The 16,391-nt window shown below is 33.6% G+C and overlaps 1 protein-coding gene across 2 annotated transcripts in view; it reads left to right on the top strand.

The window, feature by feature from the left end:
- The window catches only part of LOC150104591 (lysosome-associated membrane glycoprotein 5-like), a 94,068-nt gene that overhangs the window by 33,035 nt on the left and 44,642 nt on the right, over nucleotides 1–16,391 (top strand). The window lies entirely within an intron of this gene.

Genomic DNA, 16,391 nt, shown 5'->3' with positions numbered 1-16,391 from the left:
ATACTGCAATTGAACTGCGTGAGCCCCACTTATACGCGGTTTTTTATGAATAAATGTATTCGAAATTTTTGTGGAGATTTGCGACAAGTTGAAAAAACTCACAGGCGAACGCGTAGCTTGGAAACATCGAAAAAATTAAGAAACAGTTAGGTATGTCATGAATGCATAAATTATATGTAGATACTAGTCTATCTTATCATTTACTACCATAAAATATACACAAATCTATTATAAAAGTTTATAAATTTTATTTTATAAATTTTATAATCTATTATAAAATTTATAAACACTTATAAGCATACAAATGGCCGTTTACTCTCGTTTACATTTCTCTCGACCTAATTACATGGCGTAATTAGGTCGAGAGAAATGTAAACAAATGTAAAGATTCGGTATTAAATCTTAACTGCATAAAATTAACTGTTATTAATTAGTTAACTAATTAATTAGCATAAAATAAAAATTTTATAACGATTCATTCATTAGTGTATAGGCTAGGTTACCGTGAAGCAATCGTATTGCTGCTCCTTCATTATCAATTGATGAATCGTTATACCTGTAAATAAATATGAATTTCTTTTTCGCATTATCTTTTCATTTTTGATGTCTAGTGTTAGTAATATATGACATCTGCAGTGTTTTGTATCATATAAGAAAATATTGCTGTAGATACTGACAGGCATACGATTCAAACTTACGGTATCGATAAATACAGTACAGTACTGTAAATGTACTGTATTTTCACTTCCTTACGATTTTCATTAATAACATTTTCTTTTTTCTAGCTTACTTATTGTAAGAATATAGTATATAATACCATACAAAATATGTGTTAATCGACTGTTTATGTTATCTGTAAGGCTTCTGGTTAACAGTAGGCTATTAGTAGTTACATTTTTCGAACAACTCGGTGGGGGGGGCGTCGGCGCCCCTAAACCCCTCGTTGTTTAAGAGTCAATTGTACTTGTCTTTTCGATGGTTTCACTTAGGTCAATTCATTCATAGGTTTCCTTGAAATGTCAATGATACTTCAGTTTCAGAATGAAAAAAAAAATTATATTGTCCACGGCATATGAAAGTTCCACAAGTGACTTTTTTTGAATTTTTTTTTCTTTGACTGGAGTCTATGCAGTTAGTTTCCCCTCTATCTAATAGGTTATATCAACACCTCGAGGAAGTTTTCTATCAATGAGATGAAGAATTGCTACACTGAAGACATGGATGTAAGATACAGTCTTGCTTCACGCCTGTTTTTTATTATCATAACTTATGACTGATTCTCCCGAATGATCACGTTTGTTAACATGTCGTGTAGCAGTCTAAAAACAAATATGAATTTTGACGAACAACCAATCTTCAAAGAATATTCCAGAGATCTTAACAGTTGGTAGTCGATCTATTTGTTAGATCGGTAAAAGGCCATCAGAAAATGGGCTATTTTGTTCACGACTTTTTTCTCGAATTGATGTACAGTAAACATCATGTCGACTGTTTCACGGGATATCTTGGAGTACTACTTGCACAACCTGATAAAGCAATGGATTCTTTCTTCGTATAAAGTGGTAGAAACATTGAGGTGTTTAATTTTGTGTGCGGGCATAACATGAGATCATTCAGCATTTTCTTGTTAGCGAGTGTACCAATACTGTAGCAAAAATATACTACATTTTGAGGAACATTTTAAATGTAATATTCATATTTTGAATATTGCATTTAAAATATTTTTTTCAATTTAAAGTGATCTTCTTTTTCTGAGCTTTTTTTTTGCTTTTTCATTTAGTATTAATACAGATATTTTAATTGAAAGTTATCCACAATGACGTATTATTTTTAATACTACCGAGATCTAAACTGCATACTCAATTCCTTAAGAAGCATATCAATAATTAAATGTAAAAATCTTTTTCTTATTGGAGCTAAATGTTCTTGTTATGCCAAGTGGAATTCCACATTTCTCTATAGTTTTAAATCCTTTCCTTTCCACGCTTAGTTTCTTGTAAAATTTTGATATTTGTTTCTGTTGAAATTTTTATATTTTAACGTAAATATTGACGTAAAAATTGCCATAATAAAAGCTAATCTGAAATTTTGTAGAATTACATTCTACAAAATTGCAGAAGCATTAAGATGTAACTTAAAGAAACTGTCGATAGGTACTTCAATATACCGCTTTCTCTATTTCTTGCATTGTGTTGCCAAACTTTTCCCCAAGTGGCTGCAAATTGGGTTTTAATTCATTGAACGCAATTAGCGCTAGAGATCGCAAATGATATTACTGTGATGTTTAAGGTCAGCTGCCAACCACTTTCAAGAAATGCGAGGGCTAGAGTTTCGTCTATTCCCATTTACGAATATTAAGCAGCCTCTAATCTTTAATTTTAAAAATTATATTTGAAGGAAGGAAAGAGAGACTTAGTTGAGTTTCTTTAATTATCTTCTAGCAGTCGCACAAAATGTTCCTTCAGATATAAAATAAAAAATTTAATTTCATAGTAGTAACAAAAAAGTGTTTATTATATATTTAGTTAATCCTTTAGATTTTGCTTAATCCTTTATCCAAGTGTAAGCAAGCAAAGTTTGCACCTGAAATAACTTCAGGACTGGGGCAACTCGTGGCAAAGGTGGACTAAGTTCTCATCTCTTTCCTTAGTATCCCATAATGCAAAGCACATCTCCTTGCGGACATGTATAATGCTATGCATTATGGGAAGGGATGTGCTTTGCATTATGGGATACTAAGGAAAGAGATGAAAACAACTTAGTCCACCTTTGCCACGAGTTGCCCCAGTCCTGAAGATACTTTGGGCGCAAACTTTGTTTGCTTAAACTTGGATAAAGGATTAAACTAAATATGAAGGATTAACTAAATATATAATTTATAGTCTAACCAAGTGGGAAAAAACTTCCAAAAAAGTGTTTAGTTCTTACTCACTTCTCAAACATCCTATTGGTCGGCAGTGAAAAGAGGTACTTCTTTGTTACCTAATCTTATTCATCTTTGACAATAAATCATTCATTTGTTGCCATGTCTTCATATATCGCTGGAAAAGAGAAACGGATTGAATGATTCATGCCATGCGTTCTTCTTTACCGCTACTTTATGCTCCCTCGTATTCATATGCCTTATCGACCTGTATGCCACTGTCTTGCGAAACATGTACAATCCATCAAAACAAATGCTACAGGTGGAGTCATCTGCTGTAACTGGCCAGACAGTTTTGTTGTTCGATAATCCTTCAGTTTGCAGTATTCAATCGAGTGAAAAGCGTCATATGATTAATATGATGCAACAATATTTATTATCTAAGATTCTTTATTCAAGGAAAATAATATAAGGACATTGTAATGAGATATTTTTTTTCTTTTGATATTTAAAACGTTAATAAAATCCTGAAGGTGGATAATGTCGAACCACATTAAGAACGTATCCCATTCATTATGGCACAGGAGATCCAACGTACTAAACCATTGCAGTTTTTGATTAAAATAAATTCTTAACATATTTTATCAGAATGCCTGATTTATGCTAGTAATAATGACATAACCATAGACAAAATTGCTTCTGTTTATTAAAATTCAATTCTGTTGTGCCTCGCTGAAAACAAATGCTATAGGTTACAGTTGCTCTACTTGTAGTTAAGCATACAAAACGCAGACTTATCTAGTCTGGAGACAATTGCCTTATTGAGGAACCAAAAAAGGAAGAAAATAAAAGAAGATAAAAGCAAAGAAGATATGGGGGTGGAGAAGACTTACCAAAACAAGCAACGGACTGGGGCTTCATGGGAGCTTATGGGTTGTCTCAATATGAAAGTAGATATTTCTGCTATGTAATCTCCTGAAAAGCACTGGAATATAGAAGCGCAGCATTGATGTCATCTTGCTTTTGAAGATGGGTTCATACATGACGTCCTTTATCAGATAAATGTGGGAGAAGAAAAATTGCCAGTGCATATTCATGGTGGATTGGTAACTCCAGATGACGGTTGACTACGAGCTATGCTATCTGAAATGGATATAATCTAAAATCCACCTTCGAAGTACTCAAGGTGGTTCAAAATTCCATAAGCCTATAGATTTATTACAAAATTACACTTGATATTATATTTAAACAATCAGTAAAATATATGCTGAATGCACCGCAAGTTTGAAAAAAAAAAAAAAAAAAGAAAGAAAGAAAGATCTTTGCCATACTTCTTAAGTTCTTGTTCGTTTGTGTAATCATTTGTGCTAAAGTCGTCTTTCTTTCCTTTGCAGGAAAGTGAATTATCTGTCAAAAATATCTGTATACTAATACGTATATGTATGTTAATATCTGTATAATTACAAGTACCACACCTAACTTATCAATATTATATCCGGTCTTGACAATTGTTTGATACACAACTGTATACGCATTCATAACTAAGAGTTTTCAAGTTATTTCAATGTGGTCTAGTCAAAGCTCTACAACATAACTATTACTGAAGAAAACTTTTGTAATGAAAAAAAAATAAATACTGAATTACGAATAATGCGAGTTTAACTCACTGAATATTAAACATACCAAACCATATTCTTTTATCTTGGAAAACCTTGTGATTAAAATTTCGCATTGTTTATCAAAATGAATTATTTAATTAATAGTCCAACACACTGACAATAGATTATTGCCAGTGTGTTGGACTCTTTCTTTCACACAATTCCCTATCTTTTTATGTTTTCGAAATTAAAACACCAAGTGGTGCTACATTCCGACACAAAGTAAAATATTTTTGGGACTGATCTACGATTTCATGTCCATGCAACTAATGTGTCGATGATCGGTAGCCATTGAACAAACTTCTTTTTAAATTATAATCACCCTCATTCACCCATGCCAACACAGTGATTAACGATTAAAAAAAGACATAAAAAAGAGCACGACATTAAATGCAGCTACGAAACATGAATACGTTCTCCTCGAATTCAGCTGGACTTCGTTTGCTTATCTGCAAGAAGAAACTTTCTAGTAACGAGAAAATAAGCATTAAAAACGCGCGTTAATCAGAGTTTCTGCGGGCGTAGCGAGCAGAAAAAGACATTTGCATGTATGGCTGTAATGTGATTCATGAAATATTTGAATAGAAAGAAGGGGGGGGGATACCAAAACTGGCTTTTCTGCCCTGAAAAACTGCTGCTCCTACGTAGTTCTAACTGTTACCGTTATTGCTGTTAAAGAACAAACATTCAAAAATACAAACTTTGAATTCTTTAAAAAACTGTTCTACACGCTGAGTTTGTTTGTTTTATAAGAACTATTATCTTTTTTATTAAACTTTTAAGATTGTGCTCGACATATGCGCGAGTCAAGAAGAATATTATTTATATTTTTGTAAGTATTTTTTAGGTGCGTGTTTTGATAGAATGCATATTATCTGACGCTTCTTTCTTAAATGTAAAATTACTACTATTACACACAGAACGAAAAAGATGTTTTATATCTCCAATCTTTGTTAGCTATTTTAAACTATTATTTTTGCAAACGCTTTGCAAACACAAAATGCATTTGAGTGATTGTTGTATTTTTTATGTTTTTGATATCGATAATGAAAATGCAGTTCAGTATTCAACAAGAGCATTAATTCTCTTCTAACTGGGTAATACATGACTAACCAATTTAACTCAATTGCCAATTAAACAGTACTGTTCAAAGGGTTTATAAATGATCAGGTAATAATAACCTCTATTGAGAATATAAACTGGACATGTCACCAGTGCTTCGTCGTTCAAACTAAAATAGTTAATTTTAAAATTTATATTATCCGTATATCTATACTTTTTATAAACTATAGATAAATGGATAGTTATTGTATATTTATTCATAAAACTTCATTTTAAATTATTCTGCATGAAATATTTTTGTGATTCTTAATTGAATTATAATATATAAAGATATTGATATATTATAATTCAATTAAGAATCACATATAAGATAAAGATATAAAGTGGGCTGTAATATAAAGAGAGCATTTTTGAAACTAACGTCGATCATTTGGTTGTCTTTCTATTTTTACGCTACTTTCCAGCAACGATAGCGAACGAGAATCTGGTGTGCTCAGGACATTTTTTAGTGCGATGGTTTTAGTAGCGAACGAACTGTTTAAATCCTAACAGTCTTTCAAGCAGTACTGTTTACTTAAGAAGGTTTCTTAAAAACAGATGATGGCGGTTTGATAGTTGTTCCTTTTAGGTTTATGAAAACAGTCAGTGTCTGCATGATATGTAAGAACCGCGATTTTAAGAGGTTTAATTTTGGGTAACTGTATAATGTTAGAAATGATTAATATGTTATTGTTAATAATTAGCTTCTGTAAATAACTTCTACCTTTAAAGTACTGCCATTTCTGATTCGTGACCATCAAGAAGGTACATGTAATAGTCGAAAACATACAGGAGCTGTGAAATTATAAAGATTTTTAAGCTTGAAGAGATGACTTAACTGTAGATGGGGATAGTTTTTTGTTATTTATAGATTTAGAAACGTGCATGACTCAAGTTTGTTACATATTTTTAACAATTGGTCAGTAGACGATCAGGATATTAATACCACTGATGCTGCATCTGCTACATACCGATATTTTTGGATTGAGTTAAGGAGATTTATCATTTATGTACACAGAAATAAAAGAGATAATAATTTCGAGTCCTAAATGACAGCATATTTTTATGTGCATATCTTGATCCAAGTGTAAATAATACTTTCAAACAAAATTTCTGTTTCTAAATTTAAAATAAATATATGAGTACGAAATTCGAGAGCAAGTTTTGGCACATACTCCTGACAGACATGGGATTCAAACTCTCTACCTTTGTGGTAAACAAACAAGAGGTGAATATCAACTTATGTACTGAGGCGGAAAATCTCACTAGCGATCAAGTAATCACATTAGTAGATAGTTTCACTTTTCGAATCCAGTATCATTTATTGAAAGTCTGATCTAGCCTGTACATTAGGAATATTGCTGTAACAAAGCGTAATAAGATACACATCTCTCGTTTGACTTTTATGATCATCATACGATATGAAATGTTCATATTACAATATTCTTCCTTGATTCTATGAGGTTCTAGATATTCATTAAATGAAATCTCATATCTTCAGCAGTCTTCAAAAGTATCTTATTAGGTGCGTTTCGCGATCTTTTCCTCTCCTTAGGTAAGTTATTCAGTGACCATAGATGAACAGATGTTATTTAAATTAGGTGTTTCGTTTCCTTACAAAAATTGGACCGTTTGCAGCTGCATAAAGGAGAAAAACGCGACGAAATTATATTTTTTATGTGGCTCCCACCCACGAAAAGTTATTAGTACATTTGCGCCGTGGGTGGGCTAAGGATTTATATATATATATATATATATATATATAATTTTTTATTTATTTTTACAAAGTCCAAAAATACTGCTCTAGAGACCAAACATGGAACTTTATCAAGCCACTTCAGGCCTTTATTTCTCATTGCCAAAAAAACTTGGCTTTAATAATGATTGGTATCACTATAGAGAAGAATGTGATTATGAAACCTTTTTAAATGTCTACGATCTTTTCCTGAGTTGTATTGTTATATTCTATGATTTCTTTTTTGATATAATTCGTTCTTAAATAAAATAAAATAAAACAAAATTGTTTTTGTTTTATTTTATTTTAGCAACATAACGTTTTAGATTAAAAGTTCGTGTCAAGTTTCAGATTTTGTCGAAATATCTCCTCTAAAAAAGTACATTCGGAACGAATGCCAAGTGGAACGAACAAAGAAGAGTCTCGTAACGTACATGAAACACAAGCAATAGGACGTTTGAACTTATTTTTTAGGCTACTGCCATTTGTTACATTAGCTGTCGCTACGAGTAGATAACGCACGGAATTTTGACAAGTAGATATCTGGTACACAGCCAAACGAATGGCATGAATCTCTAACTGCGCGTTAAATCGCTTGAGCTACCGACTGAGTCTGCTCTAGAGATGGAAAAGAGGGAGACTAGTGTGAGCGCCAGTTTTTTTATTTTTTATTGTTTTTATTTTTAAATGATTTAAGCGATATTACTGAAGGAAGGGAGTTTTTTTTTTTATTTATTTTATTTTTTTATTCAATATCGAGGCGAGACTGCTAGTCCTAATTACCAGTATTCCAAATATTTCATTTTCGTCTTGTCTCGGACACACGTATTCAGTGATAGTTTTATCTTCAGTATTAGAGATAATAGCTAAGCTTATTTTTCTTGGTTAATCTCCAGATAATTTCAATTTGGTATGCTTATTTAGAGAATTACATAAAAACGGTACCCGCTTCTTGCTTAGTACAATATAAACATTTTATAATTTAATTTAAAAGAAGGTTATCTGAAAAACTATTTTTTCTCCCCTGTTGCTGCTGATCACAATAGTAATAATAACTGACATTATTATCTGAAATATCATCGTTAGGTGTGAGACTTACCTTGTAATCGAGGCTTAAAGTGGCATGAAAAGAACACGTTGATCAAAAATTAAACATTCCTGGAATATATTTTCCTCTTCGCAGTACTAATGCCCTATAATTCTCCCACCAACATTTTGGTGGTGGAAAGAAAGAGTTCTCATGTAGCGATAATTAAAAACAAATCTCATATGAAAAAAACAAGTGAACCAAGTACATAGAAAGCGGAAGATTGACAACAATAATTGCTGTCGCTGTCATGGTAATGCTCAAGTTTCAGAAAGGAGTTTACAATTTCCACTCTGAAAACCAGAAACAGGTTCTAAATTGCAGCTGTCTCCTCTGCATTTGTTTCCCTTTTTTATTATTTTATTTTATTTTTAGATTAAGTAGGTAAACTAGTCGAGGAATGAATTATGGAAATAAGGTGAACGCTGCGACCAATAGTAGTTGTCTGCGGCAGTTTGCTTTCTTCTCATTTTATAATTCTGCAGTTAATTTTGGTTCCATTGTGTTGACATTATTATTATTATACGTCACTCAGGTTAAAGCAATACGATACCTTGGAATCTACTTCGATGCAGATATGAACTGGAATAACCACATAAACCATAATGAATTTAGTTTAATTCTTTACAAGTGTAAGCAAACAAAGTTTGCGCCTGAATATATCTTCAGGACTGAGGTAAGGTGGTGCATCCCTGGAGGTGTCATCGTGGAAGAGCACTCTACTCTACTCCACTACACACACACACACACACATCTCACCTTCTCTCCCACCGCCTCACCCCAAATTATCGGAGGACCTTAAAGTAATAAACAACTATAATCCAAAAAGTTGATCTATATATACCGGGTGATTATAAAATAACGTCAAGTGCTCAGAGCCCTCTAGCGAGTAATGTATTGGACGAAACACACCAATATTCGGTAGACGTACACAGTGGAACATGTGGATTCGATTTAACGAAAAAAAAAGTAACAAAAGTCGCCAACAGGGGAAAGTTTAGCGCTGCCAAATTAATTTTAGTAGGTGTGACTAATGAATGACTAAATGGCAAATGAGAGGCATCACACATCAATTTCATGACGCTTATTGTTAATTACAAATGAAGTTCAATATGACCACCATTCTGATGTTCCAGGAACTGCATACGGTGCACGACATTTTCCACAGTGGCTCGCAACATACTGAAATTGATTTGTCTCACGTGTAACGTTATTCGATCTTTCAAAGTTGGAATATCGGGTACATGTCCTTGATACACAATACTTTTAAGAAATCCCCACAGCCAAAAGTCACAAGGATTGAGATCAGGTGATCTCGGTGGCCATGGCGTGGGAAATGCACGACTAATGATTCTTCTGTCAGAGAAATGTTGTCGCAAAACACACTGTACCTGAAGTCCGATGTGGGGTGGTGCACCATCCTGCATGAAGATGGTCGAATCGAGACATCCTCTTTGCTGCAGTTGTGGAACCACAAAGTTCTGTAGCATATTGGCATACCTGTTCGCATTGACGGGACAGGTCACTGGTCCATTTTGGCGATTTTCCTCGTAAAAGTATGGAACGATGATAAAAGATGCCGTAAATCCGCACCACACTGTGACTTTGGGCGAGTGGATAGGCATCTGCAGACACACGTGCAGATTAGTTGCAGCCCAAATGCGACAGTTGCGTGTGTTAATATCGCCGTTCAAATAAAAGTGTGCTTTGTCAATTCATAAAATCTGCCAGGGCCATGCATCATCCACTTCCATGCGCGCTAAGAATCTCAAAGATAAGTCGATTCGTGTGATCGCATCACCAGGGCGCAATTCTTGAACATGACTGATTTTATTGGGGTAAAACTTCAACATCTGATGTAGGATTTTTCACACCGTTGTGTATGCGATATCCGTTTGCCGGGATATTGTTCGTGCACTGCTGGTACCCTGCACATTCGTCATCTCCTGTTCCACAATAGCAGTTCCAACTTGTTCAACTTGTTGGTGATTGATTGGTTTGCATCCCCTGCCTACCTGCGCTGCTAGAGTTCCAGTAGTTTCAAATCGCCGAATCAGTTTTCGTAAGTTTGTTAGGTTAATCGGTCCTTTTCGTAAATTTTTCATACGCCGAAAATCACAAAGACAAGCAGTGGCATTATTGTTCCGCTGATAATAGAGTTTGACTAACAAAGCACGCTCACGTAAGGTGAAAATCGAAAATCAGTTCGTCTACGAATGATAAGAAATCTCACAGGCTTTCCTTTTATTGCATGATCGCTCACAAGAAATGCGATAATGCAAATTAATGCATTTTACTCGGTAAACAGCGCCAAAGTTTCCGCTGTTGACGACTTTTGGTACAATTTTTTTTCGTTAAATCGAATCCTCATGTTCCACTGTGCACGTCTACCGAATATTGGTGTGTTTCGTCCAATACATTACTCGCTAGAGGGCTCTGAGCACTTGACGTTATTTTATAATCACCCGGTATATATACGTTCATAAGTAAATTTTGCCCTCAATGATTCTTATAATAAGAGTGATCAGTGATTTGCTGTAATACTGAGTGAGAAGTCACTGGGATTTATTAGCAATATTTTCAGTATTCTTCTGTACATATTGAACGAAATAGAAATCTTTAATTTTGTATATTCTGAATTATCTTGGACCTGAATAAAAGTAAAAATCGGAGATAAAACTAAATTTATTGAAGGCCTGCCAGTTGTCTATCCCTATTTCAAATAGAAACTGTAAAATTGACCAAACTGATAATAAAGAAATACAAATGCATTTTGGACTTTCTCCTTAAATGCCAATTCCAGCTGGAAGCCAGTGGTGAGAAAAGGGATTTATTGCTACAATAATTGCAACAATAATGGACTCGCGTAATCCTGTCAGTATCAGAATTCTTCAGCATAGCATCGGTTATTTGAGAGGCGCGATTTATAAAGAGACTGAGACGGCTAACGCTCTTGTAACTTGACTAAAACGACACTGTTACTTAAACAACAACGGAAAGACAATGATGCAATTAATTACATCATTGTTGGAAATCAGCAGGCCATAATTTATTGCCAATGTCGTTGCTCTTTAACCTATAGAAAGTGGATTCCATCCCACTGTGGTTATAAATGTCTTCAGGTGGTAGGCGATTTTCATTGTACACCATGAGACCATTATCTGCTTATTAGAGACCTGAAATTACTTTAAAAGTACCGCGTGGGATCTCTAGATAAGGGTTTCCGAATTATCTAATTCTTATCCATCCATTGTACTAATGTGGTATATTTACAGCTTTTCGTTTGCAGTCCATGGCCTCACGGCACTACACAAACTAAAAATTCCATTGAAACATTGCTTAAGTCCTCCGCCTATTCCTGCACCAGCAGCTGAAATAAGTTCGGGTTAAAAATAATCAGAAGTGACGTACATTTTCCTGTAGTCGTGATCTACAATGTTACAATGTTTACAGGATTCGAATCCTAATTCCCGTTAAGTGTATCTTTGGAGGAATCATGTCTGTTGGCTCCGAAACATTTTTCGTAGTAATTGTGAAAGAATTTTCGCGAAGACTTAAACAAGTATATAATATTTGGTGGAATGTAACTCTCTCTCTCTCTCTCTCTCTCTCTCTCTAATACAGTTTAATCCCGTTCTTTCTATGCAAGTTTGTTGTACGTTTCTTTTTTTTTTTTTTTTTTCAGTATCAGAGATATCTTATGAATTGTTTAGCATGCCGACTATGCATTGTGACCTGAGTATCATATGATTATTCCTATATATTACAGAATATTGGTTCAAATAAGCGTTATTTCAGAGATGATTACTGAAATTATGGGAGCTTCTGTCATGTTGTAACCTCTATGGTTCCCAAAGCTGTTTACAAATATGAGTAAGATGTGTCGAAACACCCAGTAGATTACAGTCGCACTTTGTATGTTCTAATGATTTCAGTCTGAGACAAATCTATTTATTAATTCTTGCTTATACTTTTTTTAATATGAACATTAAGTACTAGTTTACAAAGAAGTCCAACTCGTGTTTTTATTTCCATAAAAAATGTAAATCTATGAGTGACGTCGAACACAAACCTATGAAGAGAACAGGAGTAATAGTACGAGTAAATTGCGATAGAGAAGAGATATAACGTAGATAGAACCATATTGGCTTTAACGTACATTACCGAAACAGTTATATACTGGCTTGTTTGAGGAATATGAGAAATGCATAATAGATGGGTGACTTTGCTAATATTTTAAGATTAACTTGGATATTTTTATAGTCCTAATAATGTTATCGGCTGGTGAAATGCGTAAACACTGATGAAATCAGCTGTTTCTAAATAAAGTAATTAATCTTAAACCTGTCTCAGTTTCTTTATATGCTTATATGCTAGAATTTCATCCAAAACTTTCTGTCACAATCACTGCCTTTTACAAGAAAGATATTTCTTCGAATGTAATAAATGCATTTAAATCAATCTATAACTAGTATATTATTCTATCACGGAGTACTTGCCTATTAAAAGCAGCACTGTTTACCAAGACTTTTTACCTTTTTATATTGTATATAAATGCATCTGTTTTGTATTCCTTATTTCTACGCTCACGCCGATGCGATATATAAATTTTCGTAATTCTAAACTGCGCCTATCTTTTTACATCGCTCTCAGTTGACAGGACTTTTCTAATGTCTATCAGCAGCCGATGTTTCTTTGACAAAATTACGTAGCGTGCGTAAGTTTGTCACCCAAAATAATTTTCGTTAAATGCAATTTATATTCGTTGGTAAACTTTTCCTGGAAGCAGAAATATGTTGTTTAACGAGAGCGACTGCAGTCTTAACAAGTATCGCGTCCCTGCTTTACTTCGCAAGTATTTTATTTTTCGATAATAGCAACCACCCTTATAAATCTTGCTCTTGCATTACGTTGAACCTCGAACATTTGCTTTTGAAAGGAACGCAATTAGTGTGGCGTTCGTAGTTTAATACCTTCACATTATGTTGCCATGGCAACAACTCTTGCAGCGATTCTTGTTTAATACACATATCTGTTCGTCTAAGGTTTCTGTGCAAGGGACCGATAATTTTAGGACAGCGGCAACTAGTAGGAAGATGAATAATATCAATCTGGTTATTATTCTTTATTCCGCATTATTGCACAACATATATGACTGATCTGTTCTTTCTCTAAAATATTAAAACATACATTTTTATATAAAAAAAAATATTTCGAAATGTAAAAAATATATATAAATATTTTAGTTTTATTTTTATATAAACGAATAATTCTAACTGTTGTAGAATGTAAATGTTAAGGAATGATATAAAACAGAATGGAAACATATGGGAAAATTCGCATTTGACTTGAAGCTAAATGCAAGTAAAGAAAATTCCACAATCACTTTCCACACTTTGACCCAGGGCTTCGTACGTAGGAGAGAAATTTAAATAAAAATTACCGAGAAATAAGGTGAGTAATTGCAGTATAAGATTCAATAAGTTTTCTTGATAACCTCTACAACTGAATAGCTTTTTGAATAAGCAGGGCTTTTGAAGCGGTCACACTAAAGTTTCGACAGTTTTAACCGCAGCTGGGATGGACTACTAGGATGAAAAGATCGTGGAAGACTAATGATTCATTATAACGCGCATAGCATCTGACTACTTGAGAGTGGGAATAATGACGCCAAGAAAAAATATGAATAAAACGGAATGCAAGTGACATCAAGTTTCTAAAGATAAATATTTTGGTAATAGATCTTCCTTTGACTGTCTGCAAATTCCAGGAGAAGAAAAAGAAATGAAAAGTAAAAAAAAAAAAAAAAAAAAAAAAAAAAGAATTAAGAAAAGTACTACTAAATTTATTTTGTACATATTTGTTGGTATCGAAGAGTATAGGCAGTTAAGCCAGAAAAGCAAGGGATCGACAGTGTCCTCGATCTATTAGCCGTGATGTATGAAGATTAATGAAACTTAACTGCGTAATGATGGATATGCCAGTTCATTTTGAGCATATTGAACGATTTGCATTGCTCATCATCCTTATAGTTGTTAAGAAATAACTCTTCTTTCCGCTTTTTTGCTCCTAATAAAATTCACGTGAAATTTCAGCAGTAAATTCTATCCAAGCGCATAATAAATCCATTTTAATGGCAGTAATAATAAAGACTCCTATATAATAGAAAAAACGTTCTATCCTAAAATATAATAGGGAAATTACGTATGTCAATTTTGTCATGAACAGAATTTTTACTAAGCCTGTGGTATGAACCTTCATAGCTCAGTGGGTTTTGACGGAGCCCTCTGATTCTGATTGGAAAGATCTGGGTTCAACCCGTCTACCAAGCGAACTTTTATCAGGACTTTTCAAGCGAAGGTGACTTAACCCGTCTCACACAGAATGAAGGGGTTTTTATCCCTTAAACACAGATTTTTCATCCCTCAAAACAGTCAAATCGACCTCATACACACACACATCTACAGATATAGAAGATTATTGGAAGGAAAACAACGGGAAACAACCTTGCTCTATAATCACCAAGTAATATAGCATTGCTACTCCTCCAATTACTAGATTCAGGGAAAACACACACACACACACAAAGAAAAAAAAAAGACTGTGGTTCTAAGAATGTCGCTCTTAACATAAAGGTTTATTTTATTAGGGAAATCCCAGTTAATATTTCGATAAGATTTGAATTTTATTAAAAATTAAAAATTAATTTAATATCTGTAATTACCACTCATTTAGACACTAGAATCCTTATTTTGCTAAATCTGGATGTTTAAATTTATAGCTTTTACCTGAAATGAAAAGTGACAACTGATTTGACACTTCTTAATTATTATCAGTATAAGATAATCATACATAAAATCAATTTTAGAGTCAGTTTACTTTCTATAAATTATAAGTTAAACTTTTTTATTTTATTTAAGTTAAGGGATATTACATCCCATATTGTTTCTTAGCCGAATAAGAAACTCAAAGAGTTTCATGCCGAATATAGAAACTATATCAAGTTCGGCGATTCCAAGCGTAAGCAAATACCTGGATAGTGCAGCACCTGACCCATTTGGTAGTGCAAGCTGAGGCAACTCATAGTAAGGGTGGCGCAAGCTCCGATCACTATTCTTGGTATTTACCCATAATGCACTATCTAGGTATTTGCTTACGCTTAGAATCACCGAACTTTATATAGTTTCTATATTCAGCATGAAACTCATTGAGTTTCTTATTCGGCTAAGAAACAATATGGGATCTAATATCCCTTAACTTAAATAAGTTCATGTCGCCGAATTGAAGCCTTCGGCTCTTCATATAATTAGTAATTTTTTATTTTAGTTTATTTTCTCTTTGCCATTAAGAAGTTCTGTTTACTGTTTACAAAGCAGACGCATGCCAATATTCTAATTTTGTATTTGTGATTATATTAGAATAAAAATGACTGCATTAGGAGCAAAAGTTTTTATTTCATGAAAGTTTCTGCCTTCTTTTTTTTATTTTGAAAGGAAAAAAATGAAAACTAAAAATATTGCTTTGGCTGCATAAAGCCTAGTGCTATGCATATTCACGCGTAATAGCTTTATGCTGCTTTAGTATGGAATTGTAAAGAATAACTAATTATTCTGTATTGGACACCTCACATTTCGAATATCAGTGAAGTTAGTTTACTAGTATAACAGATTTGTTGTCATAGAAATCTTTGAAAACAGCACAAATAATGAGAGAGTTACAGAATGAATTCTACTAGAATATCTGTATTCTGCATTCTACTCAGAAGGAAATCATTTCTGTTTAGTAAAGTCTTCCTTCCATCATTTCCGGTAAATAACCCCAATAGTCCAAAATGAGCAATTCGATTTCCGCAGGAGCAGACGAAAAGAGAAACCGTATTCAAAACGTCTGTAGGAAAATTGAATAACGCGTTAGTACAATTCATGCATTCCGATGAAGTACGCATGA

This window comes from Typopeltis vanoorti, chromosome 7 (genome assembly GCF_054136105.1).
Source record: "Typopeltis vanoorti isolate ZY-2024b chromosome 7, IOZ_Tvanoo_1.0, whole genome shotgun sequence".
In the NCBI taxonomy this organism is placed as follows: domain Eukaryota; kingdom Metazoa; phylum Arthropoda; class Arachnida; order Uropygi; family Thelyphonidae; genus Typopeltis; species Typopeltis vanoorti.
The sequence above is the reverse complement of the archived record's forward strand: the minus strand, read 5'-3'. Positions and strand labels throughout refer to the sequence as shown.